Source organism: Asterias amurensis, chromosome 2 (assembly GCF_032118995.1).
Source record: "Asterias amurensis chromosome 2, ASM3211899v1".
In the NCBI taxonomy this organism is placed as follows: Eukaryota; Metazoa; Echinodermata; class Asteroidea; order Forcipulatida; family Asteriidae; genus Asterias; species Asterias amurensis.
Window position 1 is genome coordinate 22391884 of NC_092649.1, and position 20008 is coordinate 22411891.

Genomic DNA, 20008 nt, shown 5'->3' on the forward strand with positions numbered 1-20008 from the left:
TGAAAATCAGTATTGAACACAAAGTACAAAAGTTTCATTATTTCTTCATTCCGTCCCGTCACTTTTTAAAAATGTTCGCTACCATGGCAACGTTTTTATGTTGAAGGTAAATAATTTTTCCAATAATAGAGCACAACTTACTTGTAATTATAAGTACCTAACTAAAAAAAATTAACATTCCTGACAAAATATATGCAACCAAATGTACTTCATTTTCCGTCCCGTCACAAAGAGGTAGTTTTGGATCTGACCCAACTTGACCCCCGGGGAGGTTGCGTCAAGTCTGCGTCTTTACTCTCAATAAAGTGATGGTGGGTACATCAAAATCCATAAGTCGTCAGTCAAAAAATCTTTAAGATGTGCGTCGACGTACGTCATGTTCCTTCAATGTTTTTTGTTTATTTGGTGGAGAATCAAATAATGAAGCCAACTTTCCCTCCCTGTCTTCGAATGATGTTGGTATTTGCACACATTCCAACCTTTCAATGCCACAACCTGTGTTTTGCTCGATCTAATTAGCCGCTATCGTGATTGCAATCGTTTATTTTGCAGCAAAACACGCATCCGCTGTCGCTCATCGGTCGAGCGCAATCAACAAATTTGCGCAACAATTTTGTGCACAATTTATAACTTGCGCTATGCAGAACAGGCAGTTCAAATTGTGTATCGAGCAATTTGAAGATTGTGCACCATCGTGTACACACGTGCATGGTGTGCTTTGACTTGCGGTTATTAGGGCCCCACTCTGTTTTCTGTGTGTTTTACTAGCTAGTGCGCTGGGTCCCGCTCGTCTCGAAAATCGAGCGGTACCACCTCGAACACCTCAAATGGTGCATGCACTTGCAAAACCGCGAAACTCGCTCTCGTAGCTGTAAGGTTGAATTACTTTGTATTCACTGCGCCTGCGTAGTTCATAGAGACTTTATGTGCGTCGGTAATGTGCGTTGTTTTCTGTGGTTGGTTAGTCAAAAATCGTTCGGAGGACCGTCCAAATCTGCAACAAGTGTGTCATTTTCTTTAATCATTGTGGGTCTTTGGACTCACAAATCCGACTCGCATATGGACAGTGACGCATCCTCCCCGGGGTCAAGTGGTGCGTCTTACAATTGATAGGTGTATTAGTATTACTCTTCATGGGGAGTAACCATTTTTTACTTTCCTATAGTTTCACATTGACTGTCACTATTCAACTTTACTAAGTCGCTTCCCAATTATGCAACGCGACTTTTTTGCAATAATGTAATGCACGATTGCTATAAATAGTAATTAGTAGCATGGGAGGGCAGAATTAAAAACCCAGTGTGTGCCAGTGCAAGTTTACGAGTGCTCGAGACGGTGCTTTCTCAATGCCAAGAAACACTCACCCCATTCGATCAAAATATCATCCTGGGATTTATCGGCATTTAACCCTTTGCATGCTACCATTCATTACACACACTATTCTCTGCCCGCTGGAATCATTAAAATTACACACATCTGTACTCGAAAGCATTTTTCTGTGTGAAGGAATTATTTTATTGCAAAATGCAAATTAAGATAAATGAAGAGTATAATACGGACAACCAGTTAGTTCAAACAGAATTGAATTCGAGTACATAATTTATTAAGTACACACTTCCAAAGCACAGCGAAAAATGTCCCCAACACCATGGACAGTTCTACCCTGTTTCCTTCTTGCGTAGGAAAGCTGCCATCGCTATCATCAGATTCGGCCCCATCTTCCATAGATATGTGTCCGTTATCTGGCCCAATGTCAATAGACATAACCCCACTCAAGTATTATCATCTCTATCGTCTCCCAAAACATCCTTAGACTCTTATTTTCCAAAGCTAGAATCCGCGAAAATCTTCCAGAATGCTTCCTGCGGCGTCCATTGTTACTCCATTTTGTTTGACGGTGAAAACAGTCACCGAAAAACTCGGAAAATACAAGATTTTTTCATGAAAAACTGTCGCGTATTCGTTCGTAACATGTCCTCTGTGTATCGAAGTGTATAGAAAAGTACCCGGATGGATGTCAGGGGTCAAAAGAAAGCTTGATTGTGTGCAAACAAACAGCACGTTGTGTTGGGCGCAAATATGCGCCTACAGCAGTGAGGGGATAAACGTTGCGGGCGCAAATTTGCGCCCGCAGCACGCAAAGGGTTAAACAGTGATTTTCCTAAACTTAAAGGAACTTGAAGATACATGCAGGTCTAGGAAGACACTGTAATGAGGTGGTGGACAACTGTAGTTTTGACATAGAGGTTTATAATTTGGTGTTTTTCTTTTGTTAAAAACTGCTAAATTATTGGTTTTACAGCACGTTGACACACATGGCACACACACACTGCATGATGGAACGAGCCATTGCTTCACAGGGATATAGGTTGTCAGAAATAATAAACATGTGGACTGATAAAGTACAACACCCCAGCTTCTAAATTTGATTTATATATTTTTAATCAAATAAATGATATTAAGAATAATGAAGTGGATTGATGCATGCATGTCCGCCCCTCTAGAATAATATTTCAAATTAATGCCTCCACACAAAGAGTGGAGCAGGTCCATTTTGTGTATGCCTAATGCAAAGAGCAACGCAAGTTGCAGTGTCAACTAACCGCGTATGATACCTCAACTGTAGCCTTGCTCAAGGCAGTCGCATTATTCGCTCCGAAAAGACGCCGCTGTAAACCCACCGGTATATATACCGGTTGGTTTACAGTGGCGTCTGTACTGTGCGAGGTGCGTGTAATCACACTGCACACCGGTGTGAAGTTACATCGTATTTGATTGGACTAAAGTTTTGATGTTTTCACTGTTTGCCCCTGTGTTACGACAATATTAAACAATCACATTTTTTTACAGGACTCGTAGAAAAACTACTGAGTAAACAGTGCTGAGTAAACGGTGTACAGCGAAAATTTGTAATTTGTAATTTTAAGGTGATGCAAATTTATCATCTTGAAGCATCACAGACCTTGCTGCTAAACTTAGGATTAGAACTATCTTGAGCTACCAGGCAATCTTGGCAGTCGAGTTGGTAATACACTGCTCTAGAGTTTCAAAGATCCCACTAAAGTTTTTATGCCTGGACTCGGAAACACTTTGACTAGCAGGCTCCAACCTTTCAACCTCAATAGTCAGCGAGGCATTGTTGGCTTCAATCTTTGCATAATTAGAAAGTTAAACTTACTATCTGCTTACCGCGTATGAGTCCATCCAAGTTTCTTGCTAACAAAACAGTTATACTGGCAGTGTAATCCAAAATATACGTAAGTTTGAGTTCAATGGGTCATCTGGGTCCTGAGAAAATAGTGAAAAACCGATGACACACTTTATAAGCGCTTAAATGTATTCAGCATTCGTGCCTGCAAGGGTTAAATTTTTTAGCAGCATTGATTTCAGTCATTTTGCTTTCCATTGTTGACTACTTGCAGCTGCAGTGCAAGTTACCTCCATGTTTTGTGCAAGGGGAACGTCAACACCAAAACCTCATGCATTATGTGCCCATTTGAAATTCTGGATGTAGAGAAGAAGTGTAGGTTACAGTGCATTTCATTACTCACAGTCTTTAATTTCACATGTAGCGCATAATGAGGTAGGTATTATAGCCAATCTGAACTTCAAAAAAATATTTCTATCAATGTGGAATATTGTTTGAGTACTTTCTTACATTTTGAAATGTTGGTGTTTTCTTTGCAGGTCTACGAGAGACATGACCTGAAAAACTCATAATAGAATGAGCTCATAGTGTTTGAGTTCTGCTCAGATGTTGTCTGGCCACAAGGGATGTTAAGGTAAAACTGCTTTGAATTATCATGAAAACTAACCATTAGTGAAATATTAGAACAATATTATGAAAAGGCATCAGTTTAGACGAACATGAGTACAGATGCAGAGAATACATACTTGAGTATTGGTTAGCTTGTTCTGCTGTATTGTCTCCATGAATTGTATCATATGCTTATAGAGTGACAGCAAAACAAAACACTGTACTCAAAATGTTTTGCCCCTCACGTTTACATGACTACACTGTTCTTTGTACTCTCACTGAGCGTTACTCTCTCATCCAGGAAATACAATTGCACAAATTCTCACTGTCTTTTAGAATCCTTGCATTTCAGTAATGGTTGCCTTATGGTTGGTAATCGATGTTATCTGCAGACAAACTGGTTCACAATGACCATTGGTCCATGTACAAAAAGCGTAATTTTAACATTACTAAAGAATGATCCACACAGATTTATCTTGGCCCTAAATTGTGTTTTTTCCTGCTTTTTTAAAAAACATTTCTTTTACTCCACAAATATACGAACAACCATTTACAAACTATAGATAGCATTTTATTGGGACCCTATGTGTTTTGTATATATGTAAATGTAAAAAGAGGTAGCTTCAAGATGATATACAAGTAGGGGGTATGAGAGCACAATGGCACAGTTTGTGTTATCACCAAACCACATTTTAAAAACAAAATTCTTATTGAAAAACAGAGGGGTTTGATCTTAAAAGAACAAAAGCAACACTCCTGTCAGTAACAAGTTGTTGTGGAAAGTCAAATACTGTCCTACTACATGGAAGAGCACATTTATGGGGGCATCAGTTCATACTGTTGTAAATCTGTTCTGATGGCTGTTATCCTTGCTCTTCACAAAAATTTGTTAAAAATCCAGGTCAGTTAAATCTATGTTCAAAAACTTTATTTGCAGATATGGTTGATCATCATTATTTGTGTCAAGGTCGGTTCTGCACTCAAGCTTGCAAGCAGAACATTAGACTCAGGTCAGTGCATTGTATCAATGAGAATGGGTGGTTTTATTGTTTACGCGTAATTTACACAATGTGGTTAAATGGACCATGCAATCGCCACAGAAAACATAATATCAAAGATATCATGAGAGGCGTTGTTTGGAGATGATGGAATCTTCTTTTGTGTGTATGTTGGTGAAGAGAGCGACTCTATGCACGTCAGAACCCCTAAAGAACGTGCCCATGAAGACACAACTATTTTACTTGCCAAATCTGTAGGTAATAAGGGAGTTCTGTTTGATGCCAGGATGTCAAAGGAATATTATGTTGCACAACTAAGTAAGAACCTTGGCTTTTACCTACAAATATTGCGACATTCTTCTGTCCTCAGTAGCTTTCTCTATTGAACCACTAATTGTCCTAACTTGTATAGTTATCTTTGTTACCAATAGAAGCAACAACACTCTTAATTTCGTTCCTCTTTTCATGAAACTTCTGTTTCCTTCCTGTATCTAACACTCCACCCTACTCTCTGATGATATCTGTCTGTCCTCAGTGTAGCTTAAACCTCTGTTTCATTCCTGCATCCAATACTCTAGTATACTCCTTAATAATATCCTTCTAACAACACCCCTTTTTTGTTTCTTTGTAACTTTTCTTTGGCCTTTTTCTTTTGTCTAAAGTTGCATCTGGTTGAAACAAAAAAGCTACATTTTTAGTTATTTGGCTTAGGTTTACTAAGTTTTTTTAAATTAAAAGCACTTGACACCTTTGGTCCTTCTCAAGGACCAGTGTTCTTACTTGGTGTATTCTAAAACATGCATAATAAATCTGCGAACATTTGGACTTAATTGGTAATTGAACTTGCAAGGGAATAACAAAAGAAAAAACACCCTTTTTTGACGCATTTTTTATGCTTTTAGTTGTTAACAAAGGCTTCAGGCCTGAAGTCTTTTGTTACTGCAATGAACTATACTACTTAGCACTCTCCATGGTTTTTGACCAAGTAAGTTTCTTTGCTCACAATTTGTCTTAGTAATATCCAACACTGTCCAGTTTGTTTAAGTTAAGGCCCCACAAAAATTTGTTTTAAGGTAATAAGGTGACCATCCGTGTTTGTCTAAAGTTGTCTTATTCCTCCTTAAAGACAGTGGACACTATTGGTAATTGTCAAAGAGTAAAATAACAAACATTTGAAAATTTGAGCTCAATCAGTCGTCGAAGTCGCGAGATAATTACGGAAAAAAAACCACCCTTGTCACATGAAGTTGTGTGCTTTTTGATGCTTGATTTCGAGACCTCAAATTCTAAACTTGAGGTAATCAAATTTGTGGAAAATTACTTCTTTCTCAATAACTACGTCACTTCAGAGGGAGCTGTTTCTCACAATGTTTATACAATCAACCTCTCCCCATTACTCGTAATCAAGAAAGGTTTTATGATGATAATTATTTTGAGTAATTAACAATAGTGTCCACTGCCTTTAAAACTTGTTTAGTTCAATATTTAAGTTGGCTTCCTGAATAAACTCCAGCAAAATGACACTGGACACTTTTTGTATTTGTTAAAGACCAGTCTTTTCACTTGGTGTATCTCAAAGTATGAACAAAATAACAAACCTGTGAAAATTTGAACTCAATTGGTCGTCAAAGTTGCGAAATATATGAAAGAAAAATCAACCTTGTCACACGAAATAGGGGCTTTTAGATGTCGTGACCTCCAAATCTAGTTTTGAGGTCTCAAAATAAAATTTGTGCAAAAATTACTTCTTTCTAAAAAATTAGGTTTCTTTAGATGGAGCCGTTTTTTCATACTGTGTTACTCCACTGCTAGTTACCAAGAAAGTTTTATTGCTTACAATTATTTTGAGTAATTACCAAGAGTGTCCACTGCCTTTAAGGGGAACTCTGTATAGTTCAAATTAAGTTATGAATTCCTAAAATTAAATAATTCTCATAACAAATTTGTTCAAGGTATCTACCAATTGCATCAATGCCATGTGGCTACTAGTGATTACCACGTTCACCATTTTGGGAGTAAAATTCCGCTTGTGCTTTAAGAACTTTGGAGCGCTTTACCTGAAAACTCATTTATTTAACTCCAGCTTGTAACTTGTCTTAGATTATTCCTTGAATACTTTGTATACTTCATGTACTCCTTATTTTACTTATCAAGTAAGAAAACCACAAGGGAATCTGACTTCGATTCTAACTAGATTTTAAGTAGATTTTAAATAATTCAGATTTGACTGAACAAAGAAAAACTGACTAGACCAGGACTTGAATGTTGAATTTTCTTTGTTCAAACCCCATTACTTTGATTTTACTTGCAGGTAATTGTTCAACAAACTTGCTGAAAACTTATTTATTTAGCTTATAACATGTTTTAGATTATTAATATACACTTGTCCATGTATTCTATATTTCTCTCTGTTACTTTGTTATTTGTGTGTGCTGCGCCTTGGAATAGGCATTTTACACTAGATAGATAGCATTATAAATGCATTATTATTATTGTTGTTTTTATAATGACTAACGCCACAAATGGCAATACTTAAAGGCACTGGACACCTTCGTTAATTGTTCAAGACCAGTCTTCTCACTTGGTGTATCTCAACGTATTATGCATATATAATAAAAAAAACTTTGCAACTGTGAACTAAATCGGTCGTAGAATAATGGAAGAAAAAAAGACACCCTGGCGCACAAATTTTGTGCGTTCAGTTGCTTGAGTTTGAGACCTCAGATTAGGTCTCAAGTTCAATTTAAATATTTTCGTGAGAAATTACTTCTTCCTCAAAAGCAACATACTTAATGGTGAGCCGTTTCTCACAATGTTTTATACTATCAACAGCTCTCCATTGCTTATCACCAAGTAAGTTTATGCTTAAAATTATTTAGAGTAACTACCATTAGTGTCCTGTGCCTTTAGTATAAAACAGTGTTAGAAACAGCTCCCTCTGATGAGACATGGTTTTCGAAAAAAGAAGTTATTTTCCCATGTTTGATATTTAGACCTAAAATTAAGAACTTGAGGTCTCAAAATCAAGCATCTGAAAGCACACACCTTCGTGCACACTTGTTTTTTTTTGTTTTTTTTTAATATCTCGCACTTTCAACAACCCATTGAGATTGAGATCAAATTTTCACAGGTTTGATATTTTAAGCAGATACACCAACTGTGAAGGCTAGTTTTTGACAATTACCATTAGTGTCGCAGTGTCTTTAAACATTAACTCTAAAGGGAACAGACTGGGCCATTTTTTCTTTGCTCAATTCCCAATGTTTTATTTTACTTGTAGGAATTGTTGAGACTACACGTATGACAGTCTAAGATGTACGGGAAGATTTGCCGGTAGATGTGCAGGGAGGCAGCCCAGCAGTAGGGCCTCTTGCAAGAGACCCGTGCCCATAAAGTACGATTGAAACTTTACTGTAGTGAAATCTTTGCCATTGTCCTAAAACATACGAGGTCAGTTGCAGTAAAATTGTTGTTTTTTATCGATAAATAAATAAGCTAAACTCCAGTACTGCTGACAAATATGTTTTACTGAACTCCTGTGTTTAAGCTTTGCGTCCAGAATTAAAACATATCAATAGAAACCACAAGGGAAAACCCAAAAATCAGAATTATGTTGTCACCAAAACGAGCCCCTTGATGTGTGATTTTGAAATATCCTATATTGCATATCTAAATTAATCCTGTGAGTGACCCATTCTATGTTGAAGACTATGCAGAGCGCACTTTAAAACGATGCATCAAGATAGAGCTACTGGTTCCCTCTCAATGTTTTTGAAGCTTGCAGTATGCTAATTGCTTCCAGTTTGGGATCATTATAAAAAAACAAACTGAGCTATCAAGTCATATTTTAGCGGTTACCCTTTTGTTTGGCCGGGGGGTGTCAGTCACAGCCATACAGCTGCTGTGTAGCCAGGTTGTGATCTTTTGCTACACCGCTGTTAATGGTTGTATGGCTTCTGACTTTCACCCAAAACAAAAATATTTTTTAAAAAGGGACACTGCCAACATAGGGCTAGATGACACAGTTGGTAGAGCTCCAGCTCGTTGATCTGGAGGTCTTTGGTTTGAGTCCCACTCTTTGTCACTTTTGTTTTTCAACCCCAAATCAATTTCTTCACAGGTCTGTAAGAGGCATATGACCAGACAAGCAAGCACAAAAGAAAATAAGATCCGCATGAAAAACCTCTTCAGTTGTTCATATTCTGCTAAGATGTTTTCTAACAACAAGGGACGCTCAGGTAATACTGCTAAGAATTATCATGACAACAAATCATTGTGTGAAAGATACATGTAAAACCAACATTGAAAGGGAGAGCAGTGTAGACAGACTCATGAGCAGGCCTAGAATTTCGTGTTTGAACATGTTGAAAGGACAAAGAAAAGAGCACTTCCATTTGAAAATCTTAAAGTCAAAGGGAGTCTTTTGAAGGGCACAAAAGCCAAGACATGGAGCAACAGAGGCCATAGTCTTTGTAACCAGCATGTTTCTCCAGACCTACATGAGTGCAGATAAAACGGGACTTGTGTATGCTATATTATATAACACCACATCAGTACAACAATGTCAAATCTGCATGTAGATCTTACATGTCCCTTTAACTTTTGGAGGAAGGGGGACACAATATCAATGACCCCCCCCCCCCCCCCCCCACATGTTTTCGACCAGTGCTCAACTAGATGAACACTGTGTCCCGCTGCCGGCATCAATCCTTGGTGAAACGGATGACACCACCTTTCTGAAGGGTGGGGACAAATTATCAAATGCTTACTCATGATCATTGGCCTCGTTAAACTTCATGTACATCCATTACTGTGGTTGATATATGACCTGCTGCCTCCCATGTTCATTACAGAAAAAGATACAATTCACATGTAGCCCTTTTAAAGGAACTTTACGTTATTTGCAGATGCCCAAAATCATCTTCTTGCAAATCATGGGTTATTTGATGAGAAATCAAGCAGTACTTTAGTTGTGTCTAAACGCAAAGTTGGATCTGCACTCAAGCTTGCAAGAAGAAGAATGGAATCAGGTCAGTGTAGAATGCATCCAGAAATGGATCCCATTGTATCAATAAATATTAATTCTGTTATTCTACGCAAAGGCACTCTTTAGTTAACAATCACAGTGCCGACTATTGCTTAGGTAAAAATCAGTAATGATTGTTGTAAAACTACCACTCCTTTGTTATTACAATAAGGGTTAAAATTTGGAAGTGGTTCTGTAGAACTCAAGCAGCATCAACTTTTAAGGCAATTTAGTATGAACTGCCTTGTGTAATTGTTCACATATAATCCACATGATGTTTTTTCGAGGACCATGCAATACTACATATAAAAATGTAACCAAAATCTTCAGGAATCCACACTTTTTTGATGTATCTTTTTTTACTACTATTATTTAATATACAATGGCTTTTGTGGAAATAGTTTAGGTCAGAGAAAAGACTCTGAATTATAGATGCATTTTAAACTACAGATGTACTTGCCTTCAGCTGGTACATTCTATCAACAATTAGTAATTTATACACATTCTCATCCATTTTCCTTACAGTAGTTGCAAAATGTTATACTGCTCGGAACTATAAGGTCATTAGTGGCTTTCGTTTTTCTAATAGTCAAAAGATCATTCTTTGAAAAAATGCGTACAAAATTTGAAAACGTAAATCAACAAATGAATATTTTACTTTGAATAGAAAGGTTTTTTTTGCCTAACAATTTTGAAGAACACTCTTGATCAACAAACACATTTACTAGGATTCAAACGTACTGGCTGAAATTGGTGATGCGATGCTGTTTGAGACAGTACGTGGGTGTGCTGATAGCTTGAGACTGAAGTAGACACTGTAGCTTGTTGTTGATCTTGCATTCATTGGCCAGGATAGGGTTCCTTGGTAGGCGTTTGTAGGTGTCAGTTGACAGCATTTTAGTCACCTTGTGGTCATACTTTGTGGTAGCTATGACCACAGTGGTGTTACTTTTTTCGACTGGCATGAAGTGGATTGATTGGTCTTGAGGTAGGGCTTAGATGGCAGCATTCTACTGCTGGCTTTGGTTGGTCTTGGTAGACGGCATTCTTGAGGACAGAACTTAAGCCACTTCGTGGTCATACTTTGTGGTAGATATGGCAACAGTGGTGTAACCCTTTTCGGCTGGCATTAAGTGGATGAATTGGTCTTGAGGTAGGGCTTAGCTAGACATTCCTTAGCTTACTTTAGTTGGTTCCTGGTAGTTTTTGAGGGTTCTTGAAGGTGAGCAGGGTCTGGATACGGACTTAGGGTTTAGGGTTAGGGTTGAGTTAGGATTAGGGTCTGTGGTTTAGGTCGAATGTGGTCAACACAACTGACTTGACCAAGGAAACTGAAATTCTGTCGGCCAACACTTAACATACTCTTACCAAGAAACTCCATCCTGGCCACCGAACAAGAGATCAGCAACAAGCTTTGAACAAGACATCCCTCTTCTCATTTCTTGCTTATCTTTATCAATTTTCTGATTGAGGGACTAGTTCTATGATATACAATTTTCTAGTAGGTTTCATTATATAGTCTTCATTGCACACACTTAAATAAAATACCTCAATAATTTTTGTTACATTTTATTGGTAGTAATTGCATTGTCCATTCTTAAAACATGACATGAACTAACTGTAACTGAAAAACTTAGGGCATTCATCTTGAGTGGTCTTTTCACAGGACATGGGACAATACACAGGAGAGTACAGAGTATTAACACACATCGATGTCAGGGTGAAACCAAAACTATCATTCTTTATCCTGAATGAAAGTTTAACATCTTTTAAAATAGGAATGGTAGTTTGACAGCATTCCTTATTGAATTTTACCAAAGCAACAGTTGTCAACACAGTGTTCAGAACTATATGCAGTCTTCATTGCAAGTTGTATAGGTCTCATAAAAATGCTTGCATATTTTTGAGCTCCTGGTAAATGAGGTTTATTGGGATTTGAATTTGGCAAAGAGAAACCTTTGTTTCAAAGTAAAACATTAATTTGGTGATTTTCATCAATTTACTTTTTCAAATTTGTTTGCTTTTTTCACTTTTTGATTCTTTGATTACTAGAAATATGAAATTTCCATTAATGACCTTTTAGTTCTGAGCAGAAGATAATTGTGCAAATCTGTAGTTTATGTATCTACACTTTAGAGCATTCTCTGACCTAAACTATTTCCACAAAAAGTTAAAGGATATGAAACAAATTAGTTGATTTTGATTTCCCAATAATGAGTGTAGACTCCTGAGATTACCCATGCATGCATATTTTCAGTAATTTTACGAAGGGCTGAAAAATCCTGGCAGCCAAAAGTTTATGTTTGGAGAAAACCGCGCATTAAGTTAACTTATTTTTTAAATAACTAGCTGGTAGACTAATGGTGGTTTAATTTTACACTGACAGCTATTAGTTCATATTATTGTTGACATTAACATTCCAAAGTAACTTTTATTCCGTTGTTGTTGATTTGTTTGTTGAAAGAACATTACAGAGTTTGTATGAAAAAAACATGTCCAAGATCACAGATTTATATCAAAATTTCAAGAAAAAAATCCCTTGAAATACTTCTGTCTGAAGTGTCATATTTGTTTATATAAAACTAATTTCCTGTTTTCAGTTTTTTGCTCAGTAAGCGTTTCATTCTTAAAATTGATGTCATGACAAATGTGTCATTGGTGTCGCACTATTTTCATGTGACCCAGAAGGTCAATCGCTCTCAAATGAATACTGTTTTTTTATGTAGATGATGGATTACATAAAGTGCCTACACTGCCAGTAACTGTTTTGTAAGCAAAACCAATTCTGTAATGTTCCTGTAAACATAACTTTAAAGGCAGTGGAAACTATTCGTAATTACTCAAAATAATTATCAGCATAAAACTTAACTTGGTAACGAGTATTGGGGAGAGGTTTATAGTTTAAAACATTGTGAAAAATGGCTCCCTCTGAAGTGCCATAGTTTTTAGAGAGAAGTAATTTTCCACGAATTTGATGTGAGACCTCAGATTTAGAATTCATGGTCCCAAAATCAACCTTCTAAATGCACACAAATTCATGTGGCAAGACGTTTTTTCTTTCATTATGATCTTGCAACTTCGAGATACACAAAGTGAGTAGACTGGTCTTTTACAATTACCAATAGTGTCCACTGTCTTTAACAGATTGTATTCATGTAGTGTGATAAATTGGTTATTAGTGGGCTAATTGTTAAGCTGACTGCTTGTGTGAAAGCTTTCGCAGTGTACATGTATTAGACCATGGTCCCTCTGTAATTTTCCTGAAATATAAAGAGAGTGTATCAATGGGTGAATAAAGGCACTGGACACTTTTGATGATTAGGCCCCTACTCAACACAATTATTAATAGAACAACTTACTCGTGCTTTGGAGAACTGTTGATATTTGCAAGACACATATTTTTTTAGAAAGAGGTAATTTCTCATTCAAATAGTCAAATACTTCAGCTGAGAAGCCTTTGTTATGCATCTGCAGCTGGAGAGCGTTTGATGGTGGAAAACATTAGGAGAAACTGCTCCACTATTCTCTTGCAATTGAAATGACAAAAATTGAGTCCAAATTTTCCCAGGTTTGTTATCTATCTATCTATCTATCTATCTATCTATATAATTTATCTATATATCTATTTATCTATCAATCTATCTTTGAACCTGTTGATCAATGGAACGGAACAGCAAGCTGCAGCACTTTTTCTCTATAGGTTACAAATACATGTAGTTTAAAACTGACGTTGGCTTTAACTTCCGTGTTTTTACTAGAAGTTAAGGTCAAATAGGGTCACACTCTGTGTTCCTTTTGCTATCCGCTTTTTTGGTGACATAATCATCATGGAAGGGGGATGGTATCAGTCTACTTTAGTTCAATGGTCAATGTCATCTGTGGATCCTAATTGCTAAAGTGTTGGAGGAACTGATGATCAAGTGTTGTCTGACAAAACTGACATTAATGTCAAACTTTAGTTGCTGATGTGAGGCCAGACTAATGTATGGAGGATATTGGTTAGATGTCTGGCCGTGTGGTAGGTTGTTGAACCCCTGTGTACCACTATGTCCTGGAGGGGAACATCAGAATTGTGTGTCTTGAACTAACTGAGGAAATGAGGGCAGGGGACTCAGAGAAATGCAAAGGTCTTAAAATTACGCTTAGTTGGCGTGCGAATGGCTTAAAACAAACAGAGAGACCAGAGCTGCTATGTGATCTTGCATTCAATATCAGGGATGGGGTTTCTTGTAGGTGTCTGTCCATGACACAAATCTAACCCAGTCATCCTAAACCCTCATCCTAACCCTAATCCTATATAGTTCTACCTGGGATTTCTATAACACTAATCCTATAACCCTAACCACTCACTCATAACCACACTTACAGACACCCACAACTAGGCCTACGACCAACCCTTATAGACACTAACCTCCACCTAGACACTAACTGATAATTACAGTCACCTACCAGGAAACCCCATTCCAGATGTTGAAAGCAAGATCAGATACCAGTTTGGGTCTCAGCCTATAGTGTTCCATGCAGAGCAATGTTGCAGCTTTCGCTATTGCTCTCCTCCAAATATCTTTGTTTTCTCTGTTTTCCTACTTAATTGGTTGCCTGCATGTTAACTTCAAGGTATTTGAATCTGGATTCAAACTGTAGAGTTGTGCCATCCCTTGTGTGGACAGGCGGGTCAAATCCTGACAAATTGTCCAGTGCCAATCCCAAAGACATTGTGCATACTGCTCTGACAAATTCTGCAGTGCTAATCCCAAGGACATTGTGCATACTACTCTTGTCAAAAAACTAGGTGAACATTTTCTACTTTGAAAACTCATCCATGGCAGACAAAGGTGCCTAAAGAAACATGTCAAGGAAGGCAAAAAACGCTTGACCTGACGACGATGATGAATAACTGTGCCAAGAAACTGCCTGCATGTTGCTCTGATATCGATATTGCTCATATTGTATTGTCTTCATTTATCTGTGAAATGGAGCAAATTAGTCTCTAAAACGCTGTGTCCTGGATATTACTCTTGATACCTACATAAATATTATGCACAATTTCAATCCGCTCATGGACGTCAAGAAACTTATAAGGGACTTTTTTAATAAGTCCTGTTGCTAAGACACGCAACCGAGTCTGATTATATATCATGTTAAAACTAAGGTCATGAAATGATAAGTGTAAAAATTAGCTTAAACTAGTTAATTAACTTTCTTATTTATTTTGACATGAGAACCTTAATTACCAATAGTTAGCTTACAAGGTAGTTGCATGTCAAAGCACTTTTGCAAATAAATAACTATGTTATAAATCTTGCTTTAAGTATGATCCCATAAGACCTTTACTTCCAGCCCAAACCGGAATTGCAAGTTTCGTAATTCAAAAATTCATTACTCATGAACCAAGCAAATTTCATCTTGAAGTGTGTAGGACCCAGTTTTTTCGTGGGTTGTGAAATCAATGCAAGCTCATTCAGATTGTAGTTGTAAAATGCGCGCTAAAAGAAACTTTGTTAATAATTTTATTTATTTAATACTACAAAATCTGCAGATATGTGAGGCCCAAATGGAAGCACAACAATGTTTTGAATAGGTTCACTGCACTCCTTTTCCATCATCTTCTACTTTCCCTTCTCAACCTTTTTTTTATTACTGGTATCCATAAATGTTCATAGTCAAATGCCATACTACTGGTCAGCATTCCATTCGTGTACAATCTTCTAAGAGAACAGCGTGCCGACCAAGAGAGGCCATCAGCAAATCTCGACACTGCAGAGTTTATCGCACATTCAACTACCATCCCTATCAACTCCGGAGAACTTGCAACTTCATAAAATAGTGTCCAGTGCCTTTAAAGTTTTTGTTTGTGGTTTTGTTTAAGATTACAGGTTACTATACCTCATACATATTCATGATCGAGACTCAGGTTCTTACAGCTAAATTCATCATCACGTGCCAGGTGTTATTTTTTGCTATTAGCTGAGAAAGATTAAAGAATGTTATTTGCCAAGGGCACTAAATTGCATTGAGAAGGTTACTGTAAAATGTGCTAAATACATGTAAAGACATCAGATGATTTGGGTTAATAAGTTAATTTATCAAATATTGTACTCTTTCTTTGTTTCACTTATTAAAGGCAGTGGACACTATTGGTAATTACTCAAAATAATTAATTATTATTAAAACACCTTTCTTGGTTAAGAGTAATGAGGAGAGGTTAATAGTATCAAACATTGTTAGAAACAGCTCCATCTGAAGAGACGTAGTTTTCGGAAAAGAAGTAATTTTCCCGTCATGTGATTTCAAGACCTCAGATTTAGAACTTGAGGTCTCGAAATCAAGCATCTGAAAGCACACAGCTTCGTGTGACAACTTGGTGTTTTTTTCTTTCATTAATATATCGCAACTTCGATGACCAATTGAGTTCAAATTTTCACAGGTTTGTTATTTTAAGCACATGTTGAGATACACCAGCTGTGAAGGCTAGTTTTTGACAAGTACCAAAAGTGTCACACTGTCTTTAAACAATAAACCTAAAGGGAACAGACTGGGCAAATTTTTCTTTGCTCAATTCCCCATTCTTTATTTTACTTGTAGGAGTTGTTGAGACTATGACACTCTGAGATGTACGAGAAGATTTGCGGACAGGCACCCCAGCAGTTAGGCCTCTTGTAAGAGACCCGAGGCCATAAAGTATGATTGAAACTTTACTGCAGTGAATTTTTTGTCATCGTCCTGCAACATACCAGGTCAGTTGTTGTCAATCTTTTGTTATTTTATCTATAAATAAATTTGCTAAACTCCAGTACTGCTAACAAACAGGTTTTACAGTTACTGAACTCCTGTGTTGAAGCTTTGCGCCCAGAATTCAAACAGTTTCAATTTAATTATTTAGTCGCCAAAACAAACCCTTTGAGGTGTGATTTTGAATGATCGTATTTGGATATCTAAATTAATCCTGTGAGTGACACATTCTATGTTAAAGACTATGCAGAGCGCCCTTTATAACGATGCATCAAGATAGAGCTACTGGTTCCCTCTCAATGTTTTTGAAGCTTGGCGGTATGCTAATTGCTTGCAGTTTGGGGTCATTATAAAAAAACAACTCAGCTATCAAGCCCTATGTTAGCGGTCACCCTTTTTTGTCAACCTCTTTGTTCGGCCGGGGAGTGTCAGTCACAGCGATACAGCTGCAGTGTAGCCATGCATCACACACTGGGTGAGATATCTTGCTACATGACAGTTATTGGTTGTGTGGCTTCTGACTTTCACCCCAAACAAAAATATTTTTAAAAAGAGGAGACTGCCAACATAGGGCTAGATGACGCAGTTGGTAGAGCGCCAGCTCGTTGATCTGGAGGTCTTTGGTTCGAGTCCCAATTTAGTCACTTTTGTTTTTCAACCCCAAATCATTTTCTTTACAGGTCTGTAAGAGGCATATAACCAGACAAGCAAGCACAAAAGAAAATAAGATACGCATGAAAAACCTCTTCAGTTGTTCATATTCTGCTAAGATGTTGCCTAGGAACAAAGGGACGCTCAGGTAATACTGCTAAGAATTATCATGACAACAAATCATTGTGTGAAAGATACATGTAAAACCAACATTGAAAGGGAGAGCAGTGTAGACAGACTCATGAGCAGGCCTAGAATTTCATGTTTGAACATGTTGAAAGGACAAAGAAAAGAGCACTTCCATTTGATACTTGCATAAATATTATGCACAATTTCAATCCTCTCATGGATGTCAACAAACTTATGAGGGACTTTTTTAATAAGTCCTGTTGCTAAGACACAACTGAGTCTGATTCTTTATCATGTTAAAACTAAGGTCATGAAATATTAAGTGTAATAATTAGCTTAAACTAATTAATTAACTTTCTTATTTATTTAAAAATGAGAACATTAATTACTAATAGTTAGCTTACAAGGTAGTTGCATATCAAAGCACTTTTGCAAATAAATAATGATGTTTTAAGTCTTGCTTGATGTATGATCCCATGTGACCTTTACTTCAAATTTCGTAATTCAAAAGTTCATTACTCATGAACCAAGCAAAATTCATCTTGAAGTGTGTAGGACCCAGTTTTTTAGTGGGACGTTAAATCAATGCAAGCTCATTCAGATGGTAATTGTTAAATGCGCGCTAAAAGAAATTATTATTAATTTTATTTATTTAATACTACAAAATCTGCAGATATGTGAGGCCCAAATGGAAGCACAACAATGTTTTTGAATAGGTTCACTGCACTCCTTTTCCATCATCTTCTACTTCCCCTTTTCCCTTTTTTTTTACTGGTATCCATAAATGTTCATAGTCAAATGCCTTACTACTGGTCTTCACTCAATTCGTGTACAAACTTCTAAGAGAACAGACCAAGAGAGGCCATCAGCAAATCTCTGTCGCAGAGTCTGTCGCACATTCAACTACCATCCCTATCAACTCCGGAGAACTTGCAACTTCATAAAATAGTGTCCAGTGCCTTTAAAGTTTTTGTTTGTGGTTTTGTTTAAGATTACAGGTTACTATACCTCATACATATTCATGATCGAGAGTCAAGTTCTTACAGCTCAATTCATCATCACGTGCCAGGTGTTATTTTTGCTATTAGATTAGAAAGATTAAAGAATATTATTTGCCAAGGGCACTAAAACGCATTGAGACGGTTGCTGTGAAATAGGCTATATACATTTAAAGACGTCAGGTGATTTGGGTTAATAAGTTGTGTTATCATGTATTGTACTCTTTCTTTGTTTCACTTATTATAGGCAGTGGACAATATTGGTAATTACTCAAAATAATTAATTATTATCAAAAACCCTTTCATAACAGGCTCTAAAGGTCCTTCAAGCCTCTATTATGCATTTGCACCCCATTCGCATAGTGCAACATTACTGCGAATGTTGTATTGTGCCGGCGCAGCGGTGTATACTGTATGTGTGTTTGAGGGTAGGAGTAGTGACCCAAACGAGTGTCTAAAAAGCTTCACAAATGATCGTACAATGTATTATCTTCTTGTTTACTTTCAAGTTAGTGTGTAAACCTTTCGAGGGGCACTTTTAACCATTAAACAATAATACATATCAGACCACAGAAGGTGATGACTTTTTTTCTTGCCACTCCGCAGTTATTTCGCAAGCCAATTTGTCATCACCTTGCTTTTTGCTAAAGCAAACATCTAAAATGTTACGTGCCTAAGCTAGCATTCGCTCGTGAAATAGGTTTGCCTAAGCAATTTTTGTTGCTATGTTAAGCAAACAAATTTTCTTACTGTTAAACAGCCCTACGCCATTGGGCCCTTCACACACACACAGTGCAACATAATTGCAATATGTTATTGGTGTGGCGTGCAGCAGTGCATTTGGGTGTGTATTTGACATGTGTTTGTATGGTAGGTGTAGCGAAGTAAACGCGTCTGAAATGTTTAAGGAATGATGTACAAAGTATTATCTTCTTATTTTCTCTCAAGTTGTGTAAACCTTTCAAGTGGCGCTTTGAACCATTACAAATAGTACATGGAAGACAGAGAAGGCGTTAATTTTTGTTTTATCGCCACTCTGCATTAATATTGCCCGCCATTTTGTCAGTAGGGGGCCTACCTTCTTCTATTTTGCTGCAGCAAATGATTTACAATCTTGTGCGTGCCGTTTGTTTACGTGCTTAACCTCGTGAAATATGTGTACATCCTCCATGGTTTAAGCGATTATTTTTGCTACGTTAAGCAAAAAAAATTGCTAACCGTTAAGCAGCTCTTTGAAATTTGGCCCTGTTCTGTTCAACATTTGAACAGTCTGTTTTATCAGTTGTTTATTGAAAGTGTGTTATGTTTTTCATTTATTTCCTTGTATTTTGTAACTTAAGTGTCAAGAACAAAAACAGTTTGAAAAGGATTGTTAGACTTGGGTCTCAAAATTATCAGAGAGCCACAGAGAGACTTAACCAAGGTCAGTGAGCGACAGATACTTAAGAGATAATCATGTACTTAGGCAATTGTTTAACAATGATCTAGAACACCCCCCTCCCCCAAATAGATGGAAATTTCTGTTTTGTTCCATTCAGACCTGTTCTGAGTGGTTTTTGTTTTGCACTTGTTTTCAACTGTTTTTGTATGCTGGGTGTCAGCTATTTGGAGGTCTGGTTCACCACCGTTTATCTGTTTACACTGTATTTATAAATTGTTTTGTGGTTCTTATTAATGTATATTCAACTAATGTGTTTTATATTTATTCAGTTGTCTG

The 20008-nt window shown here is 37.1% G+C and overlaps 1 long non-coding RNA gene across 2 annotated transcripts in view; it reads left to right on the forward strand.

The window, feature by feature from the left end:
- Positions 1-4718: 4718 nt before the first annotated feature.
- The window catches only part of LOC139954144 (uncharacterized), a 193462-nt gene continuing 178172 nt past the window's right edge, over positions 4719-20008 (forward strand). The window contains exons 1-6 of one of the 2 annotated variants that reach the window (XR_011788054.1): positions 4719-4767; positions 8036-8205; positions 8876-8993; positions 9663-9785; positions 16367-16518; positions 17194-17312. This is a non-coding gene — a long non-coding RNA (uncharacterized lncRNA). The remainder of the gene's footprint in view (positions 4768-8035; positions 8206-8875; positions 8994-9662; positions 9786-16366; positions 16519-17193; positions 17313-20008) is intronic. The other variant, XR_011788055.1, reaches the window with a different exon arrangement.